Source organism: Macrotis lagotis, chromosome 2 (genome assembly GCF_037893015.1).
Source record: "Macrotis lagotis isolate mMagLag1 chromosome 2, bilby.v1.9.chrom.fasta, whole genome shotgun sequence".
Taxonomy (NCBI): domain Eukaryota; kingdom Metazoa; phylum Chordata; class Mammalia; order Peramelemorphia; family Peramelidae; genus Macrotis; species Macrotis lagotis.
The window spans coordinates 236,266,462-236,286,413 of record NC_133659.1 but is presented as its reverse complement, the minus strand read 5'-3'; the positions used below and the strand labels follow the sequence as shown (position 1 = coordinate 236,286,413).

Sequence of the window (19,952 nt, the reverse complement as noted above, 5' to 3'; positions counted from 1 at the left end):
CAAACACCTTAACAACAACATTGTGTGATGATGTACTAAGACAGACCTAGCACTTCTTAGTAATACTGTAATCAAAGACAATTCTAAAAGAATTTTGATAGACAATGCCATTCACATTCAGAGAAAGAACAGTGGAATCCAAATTCAGTCCAAAGCTTACTATTTTCACTTTTTAAAATTTGTTTCTGTTTTTCTTTTTTATGTTTTTTCTCTTTTTTTCTAATTCTTCTTTCACAATATGACTAATATGGAAATATGTATAATCTATTGTTTTATGTCTTGGGGAGGGAGGGAAAAATATGGAAATTTAAATCCTACCAAAATGAATGTTGAAAGCTATTGTTGCATATATTTGAAAAAGCAATACCATTAAGTGAAAGCATTTTGGGGGGAAAGTGAAAGCAGTTTGGCAGAAATTACATGCAGTTTATACAACATATACCAAGATAACATCGAAAGGGACATAAATTAGTGGAGCATAGGGAAATGTATCTGTCAGATCTGCAGGTAAAGGAAAGATTTGTGACAAAATAGATATAAAAAGGATCATAAGAAGTAAATTGAATGATTTTGATTACATTAAATTAAAAACATTTTGCACTACAAAACCAATTCAGCCAAAATTAGAAAGAAAATAAGAGTGGCAAAAAATTTTGCAGCAAGTTTCTCTGATAAAGGGTTCATTTCTCAAAAATATAGAGAAGAGTCAAATTTTTAAAAGATGATGTATTTTCCACTTGATAAATAAAGAATATGTACAGATATTTTCAGAAGAAGAAATAAAAACTATCAATAGTCTCATGGAAAAAAATGCTCTCAGTCACTATTATTTAGCAAATTAAAACAATTTTGTAATAACAATTCACAACTTTCGGATTGCTTAATATGATAGAAAAGTAAAATGACAAATATTATAACTTTTTTTTTTAGGTTTTTGCAAGGCAAATGGGGTTAAGTGGCTTGGCCAAGGCCACACAGCTAGGTAATTATTAAGTGTCTGAGACCGGATTTGAACCCAGGTACTCCTGACTCCAAGGCCAGTGCTTTATCCACTATGCCACCTAGCTGCCCCAAATTAACTCTTAATGTAATGTGATGTACCCCATTCAATCTCCTCCATCCTCCAATCTCTTTACTGTCCCCCCTTTTTAAGGAGATATTGTTTTTAAATCATTCTATCAGAGTCACAGACAAGTCATGAGTGTCCATTACTTCTGGCTAAGTTTATTCTCTCTAATAGATTCACAATACTCAAACGTTATGGCAATCTTTCTCCCACATGGGTATATATTCAGTTTCATCTTATTGAAGAGTAATTTTTTTCCTTTTCCCTTTTTTACCTATTCATGTGTCTCTTGAGTCTACAGTTTGAAGTCCAAATTTTCTATTTAGCTCTGGTCTTTTTCTTAAGAAAAGTTGGAAGTCTCCTATTTAGTTAAATGTCCATCTTTTCCCCTGGCAGAGGTCTTAGTTTTGCAGGAGAGTGAATTCTTGCCTGTATTCCAAGTTCCCTTGCACATTCCAGGCCTTATTCCTTAATGTTGTTGCAGCCAGGTACTGTGAAATGCTTATTGTAGCTCCTTGGTATCTAAATTGTTTCTTTTTGGCTGCTTGCAGGAGTTTCTCTTTTATCTGATAGTTCTGAAATTTGGCCACAATATTCCTTGGTGTTTTCATTTTGGGATCACTTTCAGGAGGTGATCAATGCATTTTTTCCTTTAATTTACACATTACCAAAATATTCTTGTTTAAGGGTAAACATAATACCCCTCCCCCACAAAACCTCATGAGAAATAAAATGAAAGAGAAAAAATGTGTTTCAGTCTGTGTTCTGATACTATCAGTTCTGTCTCTGTTGGATCACTTTCTTTATCATAAGTCCATCATAGTATTTCCATATTTTTCCACAGTTGCTGTTGCTGATTGTAATTCCCTCCACTCATTCCTCCCTATTACCATCTATTATATTTTTTCTCTCCTTTCACTCTGTCCCTCTTCAAAAATGTATTGTGGGTTAGCCGAGTGGCACAGTGGACAGAGCACTGATCCTGGTGCCAGGAAGCCCCAAGCCTACATCCCACCCCAGAGACCCAGCATCCACCCATCCCTGTGGGCAGACCACCCAATCCCAGCATCTTGCAAAAAGTAAAAAAGAAAATGTGTTATATTTGTTCCTCTATCACCCACATCTCCCCTACCCTCCCCCTGTCCCCCTTCTCTCTTTTTTCTTCTTGATGTCTCTACCCTACTGAGTGTGAATACTGTTTCCTCTCTGAGCCATTTCTGATAAGAATAAAGGTTCCCTCTTCCCCCCTCGCCTTCCCCCCTTCCATACCATTGCAAAAGCTACGTGAAATAGCTTTTATATGAAATGTCTTAACCTAGTCTACCTCTCCTTTCTCTTTCTCCCAGTACATTTACCTTTCACCTGACTCCATTTTTACCCTATATTATACCTTCAAATTCAGCTCTCTCCTGTGCCTCATCTATAAAAACTCCTTCTATCTGCTCTATTAAATGAAAAGATTCAAATGAGTATTATCAGTATTATCTTTCCATGCAGGAATATATGCAGTTCATCATCATTAAGTCCCTCATAATTTACCCTTCTTGTCCACTCTCTATGCTTCACCTGAGTCCTGTACTTGAAGGTCAAACTTTGTGTTCCACTCTGGTTGTTTCAAGAGGAACATTTGAAAGTCCCCCCTGTTTCATTGAAAGTTCATCTTCGCCTGGAGGCAGCTGAGGGAGAGCCCTGGGCCCGGACCAGGTGAGAGCCCCGACTCTCTCCCGCCCACCCCCCGCGCCCAGTTGCTCCCACGGACCCCCGAGGGGCACTTTGGGAGCCCCCTCCCCCAAGGGCCGCTTCCTGGACCCTCGGCTCCCAGGAGAGCCACCCCCCTGCATCGCCTGGGCCGTGGCCCCGCTCCCCCACCCTCACCCCTCCCCAAGCCGTGCTGAGAGCAGAAGGACCCACAGAAGGGGCCTTGCCCCTGAGGATCCCCTAGAGGCACCATTATGATTTGCCCTGTCTTTTGAGAACATGGAGGAGGACCCTGAGGACACTTGTAATGGGGTGGGTTTACCTCCTCAAGAGGACTCTAGTTCATCACAACAATCATGTTTCAAACCTAGCAAGAGCTCAAGGTCCTCAGTTGCAGTTGGACCTCCCCAGAAGAAAAAGAAGAGAAGAGGTCCATGGAGGCGGCCTGCAGCAAGGGTTGGTTATCACATTCATAAAGCTGAGGACATGTTGCTGATTGTACCCAATTTGGAAGAGCCAGCATCACGGGCCCACAGGAAAAAGGCCTGTCATCTCAGGAAATTAACTTGACCAAAGGTCCGCCAGCCAAAGTGTCGCCAGCCACATCGACAGGAGACACCAAATAGTACAGATCTCAGCCTAGAGCAGAAGAGACAGTCTCCTCTTCAGGACAACACTGCCTCAGGGTCAGGCTGGGGAGACCACATTCCTCTGGAGATTTTAGTTTGAATATTCCAAATGTTAGTGGCATCTGATGGGGCAGTGCCCTTCCTTTGCAGGGCTGCCCATGTGTGCCACCTGTGGTAAGATGCTGCCTCCCATTCTGTGCTATGGCAGAAGGTGTCTCTGGCCCCACCTTGGCCTTCCTATTCAAAGGGTCCTCCATCAAAACTGGAGAAGATTCTCAGTTCTCTAGAGTGGTGGTGCCCAACAGATTTTCCTTATTCCGGGAGCTTTCTCTCTCTCACTGGAAAAACTACGTACCTCTGATGCTGAAGGCTGTCAGTGAGTTTTGTCCCCATCTCACATCTCTCAAACTTTCCCACTGTCAATCTGTGACTGCAGAGGCCTTGGTTACTCTGCCTAGGACTTGCCCCCAGCTGGATAGTCTCAACCTACAGAACTCCCAGGTGGAGTCAGCAGCAGTAGTTGGCTTTCTGGAGGCAGCAGGTAAATAACTCCGGCAGCTGTGGCTAACTTATAGTAGCCAAATGACTTCCATCATCTCCTCACTGTCGAATGGCTGCTGCCCCCAACTTCAACTTCTTGATGTGGACACAGGGATAAAACCCAATAGTCAACACTTTCAGTTGCACATTGAAGCTCTGCAGGCTGTCTGTCCCCAGCTACAGGTCCTGAGGTTACTGAACCTGGTTTGGTCCCCCAAGATGGGAGGGCGTGGGGCAGCCCTGGGGCCTGGTTTCCCAGACCTGGAGGATCTTTGCCTGGCAACATCCACTATCACCTATGTGAGTGATGAGGTCCTGCACCACTTGCTACATGGATCAACTCGCCTGAGAGTGTTGGACCTCCGAGGCTGTGCCCGCCTCACACCTGCAGGCCTGGCCAGCCTACCTTGCCCTAACCTAGAACAGTTACATCTGGGCCTGTATGGTTCAGTAATTTGGGTTGCACTACCCAAGGAGGGAAGTCCCTTGCTCACATGGAAGTGGCATTGCACTCTTCAGGAGTTAGATCTGAATGGTCAGTGCTACAATGAAGAGGATCTGAAGCAGGCCCTGGCAGCTTTTTCAAGCACAGGCAGTGGGCATAGCCCCGTCCTTCGTTCTCTCAGCTTCAAGGGCACCCGAGTTACTGTGGCAACTATCAGCTCTGTGATCAGCAGCTGCCCAGTTCTCAACTACCTCAACCTGTCCTCATGCCGATACCTTCCTCAAGGTCTGAAGAAGGCTTACCGGGGACAGGCAGAAATCCAGTGGTGCTTGGACCAACTTCTTACCATCACCTAGTATCCAGGCTAAGCTCTCCCTCTGTCTCATTCATTGTTCCTACATCCGTTCCCGTGTCTTCCCCTCCTCTCATTTTAAAAACTATTAAAGATTTTGTAAAATTGAAATCCTTTTCTAAAAATAAAAAGTCTATTTGGGTACAGGAAGGAAAAGGCCTGAGGGAGTTGAAGGTGATTTCAAACCAGATTTCCAGAGATATCGTGAATTCAACAACTCTAAAAAAAACTGGCTTCCATCTTCTTTTGAATGAAGCCTTTCCTGACCGCTAAGTATCTCCTTTTCAGCTATCTTGTATTTAACTACTTTGTATATATTTGTAATCATTCACTTCATATTTATGTCATCTATATTTTTATATCAATGTGTCTTTCCCATTAGAATGTAAACTGCTTTTGAGGGGGATTTTTTTCATTCTTTATACTTCTATCATTAGTACCTAGCATGAGAAGCATATAGTAGGTGCCTAATAAATATTTGTTGATTGAGTGGTCTTTTAAAAAAAAAAGAAAGTTCATCTTCCTGGTTAGGTTTTCCTGGTTAGGACACCATGTTGGTGTCATAAAAGGAGTTTGACAGAACTTCTTCACCAATTCCAGAAATGGAATTAATTGTTCTATAACTATTTGGTAGAATTCACTTGTAAATTCATCTGGCCCTGTAGATTTTTTCTTAGGGAGTTTATTGCAGTTTTTTTCAATTTCTTTTTCTGAAATGGGATTATTTAAATATTATATTTCCTCTTCTGTTATTCTTGACAGTTTATATTATTTAAAATCTTCACCCATTATCAGCTTTGTTAGTACACAGATTCAAAATAGCTTCAAATTATTACTTTTATTTCTTCCTTCTTTCCTTTTTCATACTGGTAATTTGGTTTTCTGATGTTCACCTGCTCATGATTTCATACAGAACAAGAGTACTCCATCACATTTATATACCATAATTTGTTCAACTATTTCTCAATAGATGAGCATTCCCTCACTTTTTAAAAATTCTTTGCTACTGCAAAAAGAGCTGCAATACATATTTTTTTTATATGTGGGTCTTTCCCCTTTTTTATAATTCCATGATCTCAAGCTGTTTTCTAAAATAAGACTGGAAAATCTTTCATATACTGATGCTGAGCAAAGTGAGCAGAATCAGAAGAATATTGTCTATATTAATGGAAACATTATGTGATGATCAACTTTGATCCTCTCAGAAGTTCAGTAATCAAGGAAAATTCTGAGATCTTTGATGGAAAATGTCATCTACATTCAGAGAAAAAACTATCTAGTCTAAATGCAGAACAAAGCATACTATTTTCATTTTTAAAAATTGTTTTATGCTTCCTCATGATTTTCCCCCTTCTTTTCAAACATGACTAATATGGAAATATGTTAAACATGATTGTGCATATGTAATCTATATCAGATTACTTGCTGTCAAAAGGAGGGAGGGAGAAAGGGAATGAAGTAGAAAAATATGGAACTCAAAAACTTGCAAAAAGATGAATGTTGAAAACTATCTGCATGCATTTGAAGAAATAAAATAAAATAACATTCAAAATATCATAGGATTATAGATTTAGATCTAGAAGGAACCTTAGAGACTTCATATTGTAGAGTTAGGAAACAAATCCAATGAAAGTAAGTGATATGCCTAAGGCAACATATTAGTGTTGGAGCTACTGTGTCACAGCTCCATTGCTCTTTCCACTGAATTTTGTTGCAAGCATATTATATGATCCTGATAAGTCTGGAAGGAAGGCAGTACAGGTATTATTAACTCCATTTTACAAATAAGAAAATTGAGGTACATAGATATAAAGTGACTTCAAAACTCGACCAGGGCAACATAACTTCTAAGTTTCAGAGATCTGATTCATATTCTTCAAATTTTAAGTCAATCATTCTTTCTTCTACTTTATGTCACACTGCCTTGAAGCACCTTTGAATCTGGGGAAAGATGAAGAGAATTGTGAATGTAACAGAAAGAAACTGGTGGTGGTGGGGATGTAAATTGACCACCACCTACTCTTGAGATGTCAATTGACTACCATGGAAAAGATTATAGAGAACTATGAATGTAACAGAAACTAAATCTGTAATCTTAAATCTTGTCAAATTTGGTGGAGATCCCCATTCTTGATGTACCATTGATTCATTGTTTAATGTAAAATTTGTATCTTGATCTCCTTATGTTTCACTTTCTACCTAATTCTGGGTCCAGTAGAAAAAGGGAGTTCATTTTTTGCCTTCTGAATTGAGATGCAAGACATAAAAACCTGGTTTGGACTCCTGCTTAGGAATCCAGTCTTCTCTGACCTGTGACCCAGCCAAAGCTGCTTGGCGCTTTCTCTTTCTCTCTCTCTCTCTCTCTCTCTCTCTCTCTCTCTCTCTCTCTCTCTCTCTCTCTCCTCCTCCTCCTCCTCCCTCCCTCCCTCCCTCCCTCCTTCCCCTCCTTCCCCACCCCCAATCCCTTCCTATGTTTTGTAACTTCTTTGAATAAATTTTTGTTTTATTTTCATCCTGTTTTCCCAAGTCTGAATAATGATTTCTCACAGTCAGATACAAACTCAAGTAGCCAGTGGCTACACCTTGATGAACAATTTTCCTCTTCCTCCACCACACACAAGTATAAGGAATTGAACTGTACCTGTTGATTGCAATCTACATTTACATTTCTTCAGTTCCCTCTCTGGAGGTGGATAGCATTTTTCATTATGAGTCCTTTACAATTATCTTGAATCACTGCATTGTTCAGTATTCCCAAGTCTTGCACAGTTGATCATCATTATAGTATTGTTGTTACTGTAATGAAACAAATGAAAAAAGCCCAAGAGATAGAATTTCTGGATAATTAATAACTGATTTATTAATTAGGTTAGCTGATAATAAACATTGATAATCAGTTATCTCAGTAACTGAAGACAAAATCATGGATATTGCTGAATGCTTAAAATACTTTTGGAAAAGAGGGTACTCCTGCCAGGTGAAAATCAATTCTGATTGGTGAATAATTAATGAGGGGGTAGACTTTCAAATGAGGAGGTAGACTAAAAGTCTTTAGCTCTTCCTGCTGAAAAAGTGGCTTAATCATGAAATTCAGGTGCCTCCAGCAATCTGGACAAAGAAATCTTTCTCTACTATCCAGATTCCTCTAATTTTTCTTCTCTTTCATGAACTGGGTTACCCTAAATTCCAGGGGGACAAAGGCAGAGACTTAATGCTTTAGGAATGCACCTAGATCAGATTCTATTTATACTCTAAACAGAAATAAGGTCTTTTAGTTGGATGAGGCCCTGCCTAAGATCTAGGAGCATGTTACTAGATCATTTGAGCAATCTCATATATCAGCATTGTTCTTCAGAAATTGAGTGACTGAGGTCAGCAGGATGGCAGAGTGGATAGAATACAGAACCTGGAGTCAGAAGGACCCGAGTTCAAATCCAGCCTCAGATACTTAATAATTAACCTAGCTGTATGACCTTGGGCAAGTCACTTAATCCCATTGCCTTGCAAAAGAAGAAGAAATTGACTGACTGCTCTACAGGATTGGTCCCTGAATGAGGAAATAAAGAGAAAAAGCCTTAATTCTAATTTAGTAATTGATTACATATACAATAGAAAAATAATCACTTCTCTCAGTACACAGTGATCTCCTAAGTTTTCTGAATTCACTTTGCATCAGTTCCAATGGGTCTTGCTATGTTTTTCTGAAATTTTTTCCCTAGACTTTTCCCATAGCACAGTACTACTTCATCATGAACATACACAATAACTTGTTCAGTCATTCCTCAATTGATGGGCATCCCTTTGATTTCCAATTCTTTCCTACCACAAAAACCTGTGTTACAAATATTTTTGTATACATAGGTCTTCTTTCCCCCTTTTTCTTTTATCTCTTTGGAGTACAGACCAAACAGTGATATACCTGGTTCAGAGATTATGCTTAGTTGCCCTTTGGACATCGCTCCCAATTGTTCTTCAGAATGGGACCAATTCACAGCTGCACCAACAGTTTATTAATTTACTTATTTTTCCTCATCTCCTCTAGGATTTGTCATTTCTGATATGTGTGAGGTGCTGCAAAGAACTGCTTTAAGTTATCATTCTCTAATCAGTAGTGATTTGAAACATTTTTTTTCATGTGATTGTAGATTAATTTCTTCTGAAAAGTGCCTGGTTAAATGCTTAGACCATTAGTCAGTTGAGGAATGGATTTAATTTTTATACATTTAACTCAGTTCTATATTCAGAATGAGACCTTCCATATTTTATTTTTCTTCCTTAAGGATATGATTTATCAGGGTGGCTAGGTGGCACAGTGGATTGAGCACTGGCCCTGGAGTCAGGAGTACCTGAGTTCAAATCCAGCCTCAGACACTTAATAATTACCTAGCTGTGTGGTCTTGGGCAAGCCACTTAACGCCATTGCTTTGTCACCAGAGATATACATGTATTCTTCTTCATTAAATGGATTTGCTGGCTCACCATTAACCCTGACCTAAAACATCTGTGGTGCTAGAGGTGTGTGGAAAGCTTCCTGAAAAGGAAGTCTACAAACTTTGAGGGATAAATATCATAAATTTAATCAGGGAAGCTATGCAGCTGGGTTTTGTCTGCCTTGTCATGTCTGAGATGAGTTTTGTTATAAAAGTCTGGGTATTCAAAAATAAAGTTAAGAGAGATTGTTTCATGACCTTAAGTGTTGATGCTTTCTTGACATCTAGGTGTTTGTGGGACATTTCTTTGCAACCTGGCTCTAAAATAAATGCCAGACCCATACCTGAGTTATCATGGGCAATAACTGGTGACTGAAAAGGAGGGACCTGGATGGGAATTAGTCTTGAAAGGAAAGGCACTGTCTAGACATCCTGTGGGTCGGAGAGCATGCTACAAGACAGCAGATATTGGGGATATATATATATATATATATATATATATATATATATATATATATTTTTTTTTCACCAGGTTTAAAACAGATAAATTAATATGGGACAGGGCCAGTCTAGGGATTGAGGCTGTTATTTAAGAATTAAAGCAGATAGTCAAAAGAAGAGTTTTATCAATAACAACAAAACAATTGGAAGAATTTATTGAATGTGTACAAAATTGTTGTCGTTGGTTTCAAGAAGAAGGAGTGCTAAATATTGAAAAATGGGAAACTGTGGGGAAGCAGATGGGCAAACATTTTAAACGGGAAGGTCAGGAGGCATTTCCTATAGGAGCCTTTTCATTGTGGAATATTTTAAAATCTGTACAACTCCAACTGGAGATGTTCCTTTGATTCAGAGTATATTAAAAGCTGAAGTAGGGGGCGGCTAGGTGGCTCAGTGGATAAAACACCAGCCCTGGAGTCAGGAGTACCTGGGTTCAAATCCGGTCTCAGACACTTAATAATTACCTAGCCGTGTGGCCTTGGGAAAGCCACTTAACCCCATTGCCTTGCAAAAAAAAAACCTAAAAAAAAAAAGGTGATGTAGATGTTCAAACTATTCAGCAGGAAGATAAGTAAAAAAGAAAAGGAAGAAGAAGAATGGCAGCTTTTACCTCCAATGCCACCTCCTCCTAATTTTAATAATCCACCTTCTGCTCTTTTATGGTCTAAAGAAGAAAATGCTAACAAAGATAAGGAGTATATAAATATTGTTTAAAAGTCTGCTCAAAAAGCAGGGGATAAAGGAGAAGAGATTCCACGGAACATGAAAGAGTTATTGTTCTCCTTTCCCATATTTGAGAGACCTGATCCAAAGACTCCAGGGAATGTTTTGAGAGATTATGATAATCTAAATTTTAAAACATTTTAAGAATTAAAATCAGCAACAAGAATGTATGGCAATGCTGGCCCATATATTTTAATCACAATAGAAATACTAGTCAGACAATTATTAGCCCCAGAATATTGGACTATAATAGCAAAAACTGCTCTTACATCAGGAGATTACTTAATATTAAAAACTGAATTTTTTGAGAATTGTACTAGTCAAGCTAAAAGAAATGAAGCAGCAGGGTTAAGAATAACATTTGAAATGCTCATTAGCACTGATCCATAGGCAGGAGTAAATAAACAAACTGGGTATAATTTACAGGCATCTCAACAAATAGTCATTGCCTCAAAACAGGCATGACTGAAATTGCCTGAAAAGGAAGGAGGCAATACTTCATTTACAGAAATAAAACAAGGAGCTAATGAAGATTTTGCACAATTTCTTGCTAGGCTGCAACAGGAAATTCAAAGGGATGTGAGAGATTAGACAGCTTGCTCTCTTGTGGCTTGTTTTTGCTAACCTTAAAGTTAGCTGAAAGAGGAATTAAGAAAAAGGACCAGCTGAGAGAGAGAGAGAGAGAGAGAGAGAGAGAGAGAGAGAGAGAGAGAGAGAGAGAGAGAGAAAGAGAGAAATGTCTCATGAAGACTTGATAAAATAAAATAAGATGTTTAAAAAGTTAAAAAGGGAATTTATTTGAAATGATAGAAACAGAGAACGTGACAGTGAGTATTCACAGATGAGAAAGGTATATGTTACATAAACAATCACAAAAGAAATTCTATTTGACATTGAGAAAATTTTGAGGAAGTAAATTCCAGAAAGACAAGAAAATTAGGTCCATTCTAAAGTACATAATTTGATTATTACAGAAAATAATGGGACAATTGAGGATTTAGAAAAAGGAATTTCCCCTCCCAGAAAATATTTAGGGTTGTGCCCATAAAAAGAAGTAATTTGGTTTACCCTAAGCTGAAGGGGGACAGGGGATAGGATTTTTGAGTAACTCAAAAGTTATAGTTATAGTTATTTATGGTTAAAATCAAGAAGTGTTAAATATTAAAACCTTTGAATGGAAAAATGTATTGTGAAAAATGGAATGTTCTCTGGATTTTTCCTCTTTGTCACCTTTGGTGGTGTTTGTTTTTGTTTTCCAGCTGGAGAGTGTGTGTGTGTGTGTGTGTGTGTTTATCTGTCACCCTGTTGTCTTTGTCTTTGTGGAATGTTTTGGGGACCCTCTAGTGTGAGAGAAAGGTGGGATTTACCCAGAGTTCGGGGACCTCTGGTTTGAAATTCTCTGACTCCGTTTGTGTGTCTTTATGTGTTTGTTTTAAATTATAGGCAAAGGGAAGCTTTCAGCTGTCTCTGCATGGTCTGGCCTACTGTCATATCTCTGTGTTCTTATTGGCTAATCTTCTTTCCATTCTCTCTTTTCAAAATTAGATCTTTTTTTTTCCCCAAAAACTCATGATTTGGTGCCAAAAAAAGGAGATTTACCTGAAAATCATGTTGTTTTTGGAGGACAAGGGGTTCTATTATTTTCTCTTATTTTCTATTGCTTCTTTTCTGGTATGACTAACAGTTTTATTTACTGATTTGGCAAATTATACTTATAAGAGACCTAGAAGAAATGGAAATTGTTCATAAATTATTTTTGACTGGTCTTAATTAGCATGTTAAAAAAGTTTTTGATTATAATGTTTTATGGCTCCTTCAGACTCTTAAAAAAAGAGAACTAATAGTATGCTAAAATAGAAGGGGGCAGAATAGCCTTGATAGAGGCTGGGAGTCTGCCAAAAACATTGTCAGAATAGCCTTTTGAGTAATGTGCTCTTAATTAGGCTTTAAAATTGCTAAAAGGGGGGGAGATAATTTTTATACAGACTCAAAATATGCTTATATGCTATAGTTCATATATTAAAAAAATTTGTGGGTGAGTGAGGAATGATAAACAGTAAAGGTAAATAATTAGTGCATACTACTTGATATCTCAAAATGTAGGGAATCTCTAGTTCTCAGAACATCGTTTTCTCAGTGAGGATAGAAATCTCTTATAAATTAGAGTACTGATAAGTTAGAATAGCACTGATACAGATAAGAAGAATTTGTAAACTTTTATATTTTGAAAAGGAAAATAATTTAAGATAATTTTAAATATGAGTTTTGGAATTTATAAGACAATTAAGAGAGCTATAAAGAAAATCTTGTGATCATAAAAAGATGGATTTTTAGAACCATCTGGTCTTAAGAATTTTTTATGTATTGCAAAGTTTTATGGAGTAAAGGGAATATATATTAAATTGAAATGTGTTATGTATAATTAGTAAATTTTGTATAAGAACAGATTCCAAAAATGTTTTTTGAATATTTAAAATTGTGTTACAATAACAATGAATGAATTGATGTGTCATCCATCACCTTTGTAAAGATATGTTATAAGAAAATTAGAGAATACTTTGCCATCAGGTTATATCTTCCAAGGTCTTTTGGCCTAGAGAGTTTGTGAAAAATTGTGTTCTTCCACCTATTGTTTCTTAAACACTTAAATTTAAGTTCAAAGTAGCTTACTTAATATCTGTTATTTAAGAAGAAGAAATTATGTATGTGTCCTGTAATACTGGCATTGATAAAAGGCTTACATTGGATTTTTGAAATTTTATATCTATATCTATATATATATATATATACATTTTATATATATATATATAAAAACTAAATTCATAGAGAATCTTATTTTCTTTTTGAAAATAGGAGTATATTTGAACAAGAGGAAAATAAGCTTATAAAACAGATGTGAAAGAAATTTGCATGTAACAGATATTTAGTTATAAGGTTAACTTAAGAGAGTGATATGTTAGCATGTAAACTTTATGTTTCATGTAGTTTAAGAATTTAATGTTCAATTCTAAAGAAGCAAAAATGGTAAACTCAGAAGTGTGTATAAGAGATTGGGAAGTATATCTTAACTGCAATTATTTCCAATAATACTCAATAAATGTGAGGGGCTTTGAAAAACGGTTGGAAAATTGAAAATTATGTAACTTATAATTAGGTAACTTATTGATGAACAAGATGTTTGAAAAGTTATGTGATCTAGTTTTGTCAATGTAAGTTATTTTACTGTAATGATTGTTTAAAGCCTGGAATTACTGATTGATTGCTTTGTAGAGGTAATGAGGGAAAATATCCCTCTGGTTTCACTGAATTTTTTAATTACTGTGATGGACCTTATTCTAGAGCTGTAGGTCCAAACATTAATGCAGTAATAGAAAAGAAATTACAAACTCCTTTTATATAAAATTTTATATATATTGGATTTTATATGTATAAAAATGAATTTATGCTCAATTAATGGTATTAAAAGAACAACTATAACCCTTAACATCTTTTATACAGATAGTAAGTATAATTATCATGCAGTCATACAAATAGAAACAGCCCTGATTATACATAGCTCTGATGAAGAATTATATCAACTCTTTAAAGAATTACAAGAAGTTATAAGAAATAGATACAATCCCTTTTCCACTGAACATGTACATTCCCCCACTGGATTGCCTGGAATATATATGAAGGTAATCATAGGGCTGATCGATTAATCCTTCCACTTCTTATAAGCTTAGTAGAAGAGCAAGCTAGACTGTCTTGCAAAAAATTTCATCAGAATGCCTCTTTACTAAAGAAATAATTTATAATCACCAGAGAGCAAGCGAAGAATATAATAAAATCCTGTCAACAATGCATTCCATATTTACCTACCTCTCCAAATTAATTCTAAGAATCCTAGAGGCCAGGCTCCTGATGAGTTGTGGCAACTGGATGTGACTCATTATGCACCTCTTGGAAAAATAAATTTATTTATGTTACTGTAGATACATTTAGTTCACATACAATGGCAACAGCACAAAGTTCAGAGGCTACACAAGGTGTGATTGATCATTTATTCCATTGTTTTGCTATTGCAGGGATACCAAAATCCATAAAACCAGATAATGGCCCTGGATATACTTCTATGGCATTTAAACAATTCTGCCTATATTACAATATAAAACATATTACAGAATTCTCTATAACCCCCCAGTCAAGCTTTAGTAGAAAGGAACCATAAATATCTTAAGAGATTTCTGGAAGTATAAAAGAAGGGGGAATATATAGGGACAAAGGGGAAACAAAAGAAGAGAATAAATATTGCCTTATATACCATGAATTTTTTTTAACAATGAATGATAAACAGTTAACACCTGCAGAAAGATTTTTAATAATGATATGCAACATGAAAAGAAGGGCATGGTCATGTGGAAGTACCCTAAGGATGGACAATGAAAAGGACTTGATTAGTTATTAACCTGGGGTTGAGGGTGTGCTTCGGTTTTGTCCACAGATGGAGAAATTGTCTGGGTACCAGAAAGGAACATCAAACCTTGCGGACTAGATGAATCAAGTAATACAGAAAATGAATAACTTACACTTACGAAATCAAAAAAGAAAAGATAAGAGGAGAAGGAAGGACAGAGGATGCAAAAGTAAAGCATGACATGGACTTATAGGTCAATTTGTGATGCTAACATCAATCATGAACAATTTGGGTATTGTAAAAGGAACTGAATACTGAATTTATGTTTAAAACCCTCCATGGGTAATTACTATACAATGGGGAGAGAGTATGACTGAAATGGTACTGATAGGGGAAGCTGCAAATTATTTGGGATATAACAAAATTCCTACTGGAGATATCAAAGAAGAGAAGTTAAGTATGATTTTTCTGGCTTTAATAGTATGACACCTTTTTTTTTTTTTGTAAAAAGTATACTGTTGGGGTGGCTAGGTGGCGCAGTGAATAAAGCACTGGCCCTGGAGTCAGGAGTACCTGGGTTCAAATCCAGTCTCAGACACTCAATAATTACTTAGCTGTGTGGCCTTGGGCAAGCCACTTAACCCCATTTGCCTTGCAAAAACCTAAAAAAAAGTATACTGTTGAACGATGTATTAAATTAATCAAAACTAATCATTCAACTCATACAAATATTTATATCATGGAAGCATTTAGGACCTTAGAAGTGTCAGGAATTCCATTTGTATAAAGTACCAAAGGTAAGAAAATATTTCCTATAGAATCTCCTTGTTAAAATTTGCATGCTTGGGATTTTAAACATGAATGTTTTCCACCCTGGGTTGCCTGTAACACCCCAATAGAGGAATTTATGATCATTTTATTTTGCTACAAGTGTGGAATAGAGTTATTTCACGGGGCATTCCAGGCTATATTAAACCAATTATAGACCCAGAAATAGGGTTAGCTAATTCAGAGATATGAAAGGCTATGGCAACAATAGATGAGATAATTGTTTATACATTGGAATATGACATTAGTCAAAATACCTTATGCAGAAAAGAAATTGTGGCTGCATGCACAGGACCAAGTATTGCTTTCATGAAAGGATCTTTCAAAAATCTCAATATTACTAGAGAAAAAGGGGGTATAATGTTAACTATTACAACTGCATTATTTGAGCATGTGTAGGTAAAGAAGTGATAAATGATGATGTCATTTTCATGATAAGACAACCAAAATTTGCTATAATACCCACTAAGGTAGAAGGCTGGTATATGTCTCCTGCTGATGAGTTCTTAGAAAAGGTATTAACGAGAATTAGGAAAAAGAGATGTGTTAGTTGCTTTGTGTTTGGAATATTAAGTATTATAGCAGCTATTTCAGCTGCCACATCCACAACTATATCCATACAAGTGATGAATAAGAAAAAATAGAGGCAAAATAAATTCAAGAATTATCAGAAAATGTAATTAGAGCATTAAAGGTTCAGGAGAGAATTAGTGAAGATCTTTATCATTTGATTAATGCATTACAAACCTCTGTAATAAACATAGGGTATCATGTAGATGCAATACAAATGAGACCTCAATTGCAATGTGACTATAGATTTTCTGCTATTTGTGTAACTCCCTTAGAATATAATACTTCAAGGGGTGGCTAGGTGGCGTAGTGGATAAAGCACCGGCCTTGGAGTCAGGAGTACCTGGGTTCAAATCCTGTCTCAGACACTTAATAATTTCCTAGCTGTGTGGCTTTGGGAAAGCCACTTAACCCCATTTGCCTTGCCAAAAAAAAAAAGAATATAATACTTCACTTATTCCTTGGGATAGCATAAAAATTATTTGGATGGAATATGGAATAATGATTATATAACTATAGATATGAATCAATTGCATAAAACTGTTAATGATATTGCATTGGCACCCATAATGGAAATGGATTCAAATTCTGATAATTTATTTAATTATATTAATAGGTCTCATCCTTTTCATTTTATGGACCTATTAAGTAAGCCTGCTTCCTGGTATTTTTGCAATATTATTGGTATCATATTTTATTTCCATCTGTCTCAAATGTCTTTTTCTCTGGGACAATACTTGGGTACCCAAATACACTGCCTAAAGCTTCAGAATGTCTGAGAAGGGGGATTTGTCAAGGGCTAGCCCCTAATAGTGATTTATACATGTCTTTGGTGACCTTTGTCACCAGAGATAAGCATGTATTCTTGCTCATTAAATGGATTTTTTACCCCACCAGTAAACCCTGATCTAAAACATCTGTGGTGCTAGAGGTGTGTGGGTAGCTTTCTGATAAGGAAGTCTACAAACTTTGAAGGACAAATATCATAAATTTAATCGGGAACTATGCAGCTGGGTTTCGTCTGCCTTGTCATGTCTGAGATGAGTTTTGTTATAAAAGTTTGAGTATTCAAGAATAAAGTTGAGAGATTGTTTCATGACCTTAAGTATTGTTGCTTTCTTGACACCTTTCTTGTTTTGTGGGACATTTCTTTTCAACCTGGCTCTCGAACAAGAGCCACTCTCTCATTAATCTTCGAAACTAAGGACTCTTAACTAAATTTTCAAGAGACAGAACCCACAGAGGGACCCAGTGAGGCAGTTCTCCTACTCAAGGTAACCTGGAAAAGAGTAGAAAGGCTCTGCTCCCCGGGGTTGGAGGGGCGGCCCATCAGAAGGGTGGCCCACCAGAAGGGTGGCCCACCAGAGTGAAAGAACTTCAGCCTCCCGCTGGAAGCTGGGCTCACAGCAGCTGGGGAGTTTCCTGAGCTATGCCCCAGAGAGCACCTGGCACAAATTGGGGGAAGAGCAGGGGGACCTCTGCCAGAGCAGCAGGTGAAGCCCAGCCCTCAGGGCACACACTGAGCAGTGTGGCCATCACAGCCCAGATCCAGGAACAGAAGCAGGCAGAGCCAGTAAGCAGGAGCCCTCAGGGCATGAGCCCATTGAACCTAGGGAGGGGAGTGAAGAAAGAGAGACTGCAGAGCTCTGTCCTCTGCCCCTAGAACAGGACACTGGGCTCTGAAAACATTCAGACCCTGATCACAGTCTAGGCCCCCCCATAGAACAGCAGTGGCCCCCTCCACCTCAGCCCCGTAGCAGAGGGGGGAGCATATGGTCATTCACAGACCAGGAGAGAGGACAGAGCCTCACACACTGAGATTCTTGTGGGAGTGTCTCAAAAGCTCAGAAAGTACTCCCAAAACAGGCTTAGGCTGGGAAAATGAGCAAGCAGAGAAAAAAAGAGGAACACTACTGAGAAATACATCCCAAGAAGGATCAATATACTCAGTCTGAAGAAGAAGAAGCACAAGCTCCTGTATCTAAAGACTCCAAGAAAAATAGAAATTGGGCTCAGGCTATGAAAGGGCTCAAAAAAGACTTTGAAAATCAAATGAGGGAGTTAAAAGAAAAAGTGGGAAAAGAAATGAGAGAGATGCAGGAAAAACATGAAAATGAAGTCAGCAGCCTAGTCAAGGAAATCCAAAAAAATGCTGAAGAAAATAGCATGCTAAAACCCAGTTTAGGTCAAATGGATAAAACAGTTCAAAAAGTTATTGAGAAGAATGCTTTAAAAAGCAAATTTGGCTAGATGGAAAAAGAGATAAGAAAACTCTCTGAGGAAAACAAATCCTTCATACGAAGAATAGAACTCAGGGAGATTGATGAATTTATGAGAAATCAGGACTCATTACTTCAAAACCAAAAAATGAAAAATTAGAAGAAAATGTGAAACATCTCATTGAAAAAACAACTGATATGGAAAACAGATTTAGGAAAGATAATTTGAAAATTACTGAAATACCTGAAAGTCATGATTAGGAATAGAGCCTTGACATCATTTTCACAGAATTACTACAGGAAAATTGCCTTGATATCCTAGAAACAGAGGGCAAAATAGAAACTGAGAGAATCCACCAATCTCCCTGAGAAAAGATCCCAAAAAAACACCCCCTGGGAATATTATAGCCAGATTCCAGAACTCCCAAGTCAAAGAGAAAATATTACAAGCAGCCAGAAGGACACAATTCAAATATCGTGGAGCTGCAGTCAGGATCACACAGGACTTAGCAGCAACTACATTAAAAGCATGTAGGGCTTGGAATATGATATACCAGAAGGCAAAAGAGCTTGGAATGCAACTGAGAATCAACTACCCAGCAAAAATGAATGTCCTCTTCCAGGGAAAAAGATGGACTTTCAATGACCCAGGGGAATTTCAGATGTTCTTATTGGAATGGCCAGAGCTGAACAGAAGGTTTGATCTTCAGATACAGGAATCAGGTGAAGCATGGAGATTGGAGGAGAGGGGGGAAATATGAAAGACTTAATGATGATGAACTGCATGTATTCCTGTATAGAAAAATGACACTGATAATACTCATATGAACATTCTCAGTTAATGGAGCAGGTAGAAGGAGCTTTTATAGATGAAGCACAGGAGAGAGCTGAGTTTGAAGATAAAATATGGTGTAAAAATGGAGTCAATAGAAAAAAGGGAAATGTAATGGGAGAAAGAAAAAGGAGAGGAGGAATAGGCCAAGACATTTCATATATTAAGATTTTTCTTTATTACAATGAGCTATTGCAATGATATGGAAAGGGGGAAGGCAAGGGGGAATGGGGGAATCTTCAATCTTATCAAAGGTGGCTAGGAGAGGAAGCAGCATATATACTCAATGGGGTATAAGCATCTGGAGTAAGAAGAAGGGGGGGACAGGGGGAATGGGGGGATATGAGTGATGGAAGAGAGGCTGGACCATGGCAGGAGAGTGGTCAGATATAACACATTCTCTTTTTTACTTTTTTACTTCTTCCAAGGGGCTGGGATTGAATGGCCTGTTTGTGACCATAGGGCCTGGTATATGCTGGGCCTAAGGGGTGGTAGGGGGGCTCAGGGCCTCTTGGCCCCAGGACCACGGATCTGTCTGCTGTGCCACTCAGATACCCTACAGCAGAGTCAGAGTGAAAGGAGAGAGAAAATACAGTACATGGTAATGGAGAAATACAAAAGGAGGGAGTTGCAATCAGCAATGGCAACAGTGGAAAAATATAGAAGTAACTTTTGCAATGGACTTATCATAAAGAATGTGATCTACCCGCAACAGAGTTGTTG

General features: G+C 37.7%; 1 pseudogene; it reads left to right on the top strand.

Moving 5' to 3' along the window:
* The first annotated feature begins 3,043 nt into the window (after positions 1-3,043).
* Positions 3,044-4,734, top strand: LOC141511484 (F-box/LRR-repeat protein 6-like; annotated as a pseudogene).
* The last annotated feature ends 15,218 nt before the right edge of the window (positions 4,735-19,952 follow it).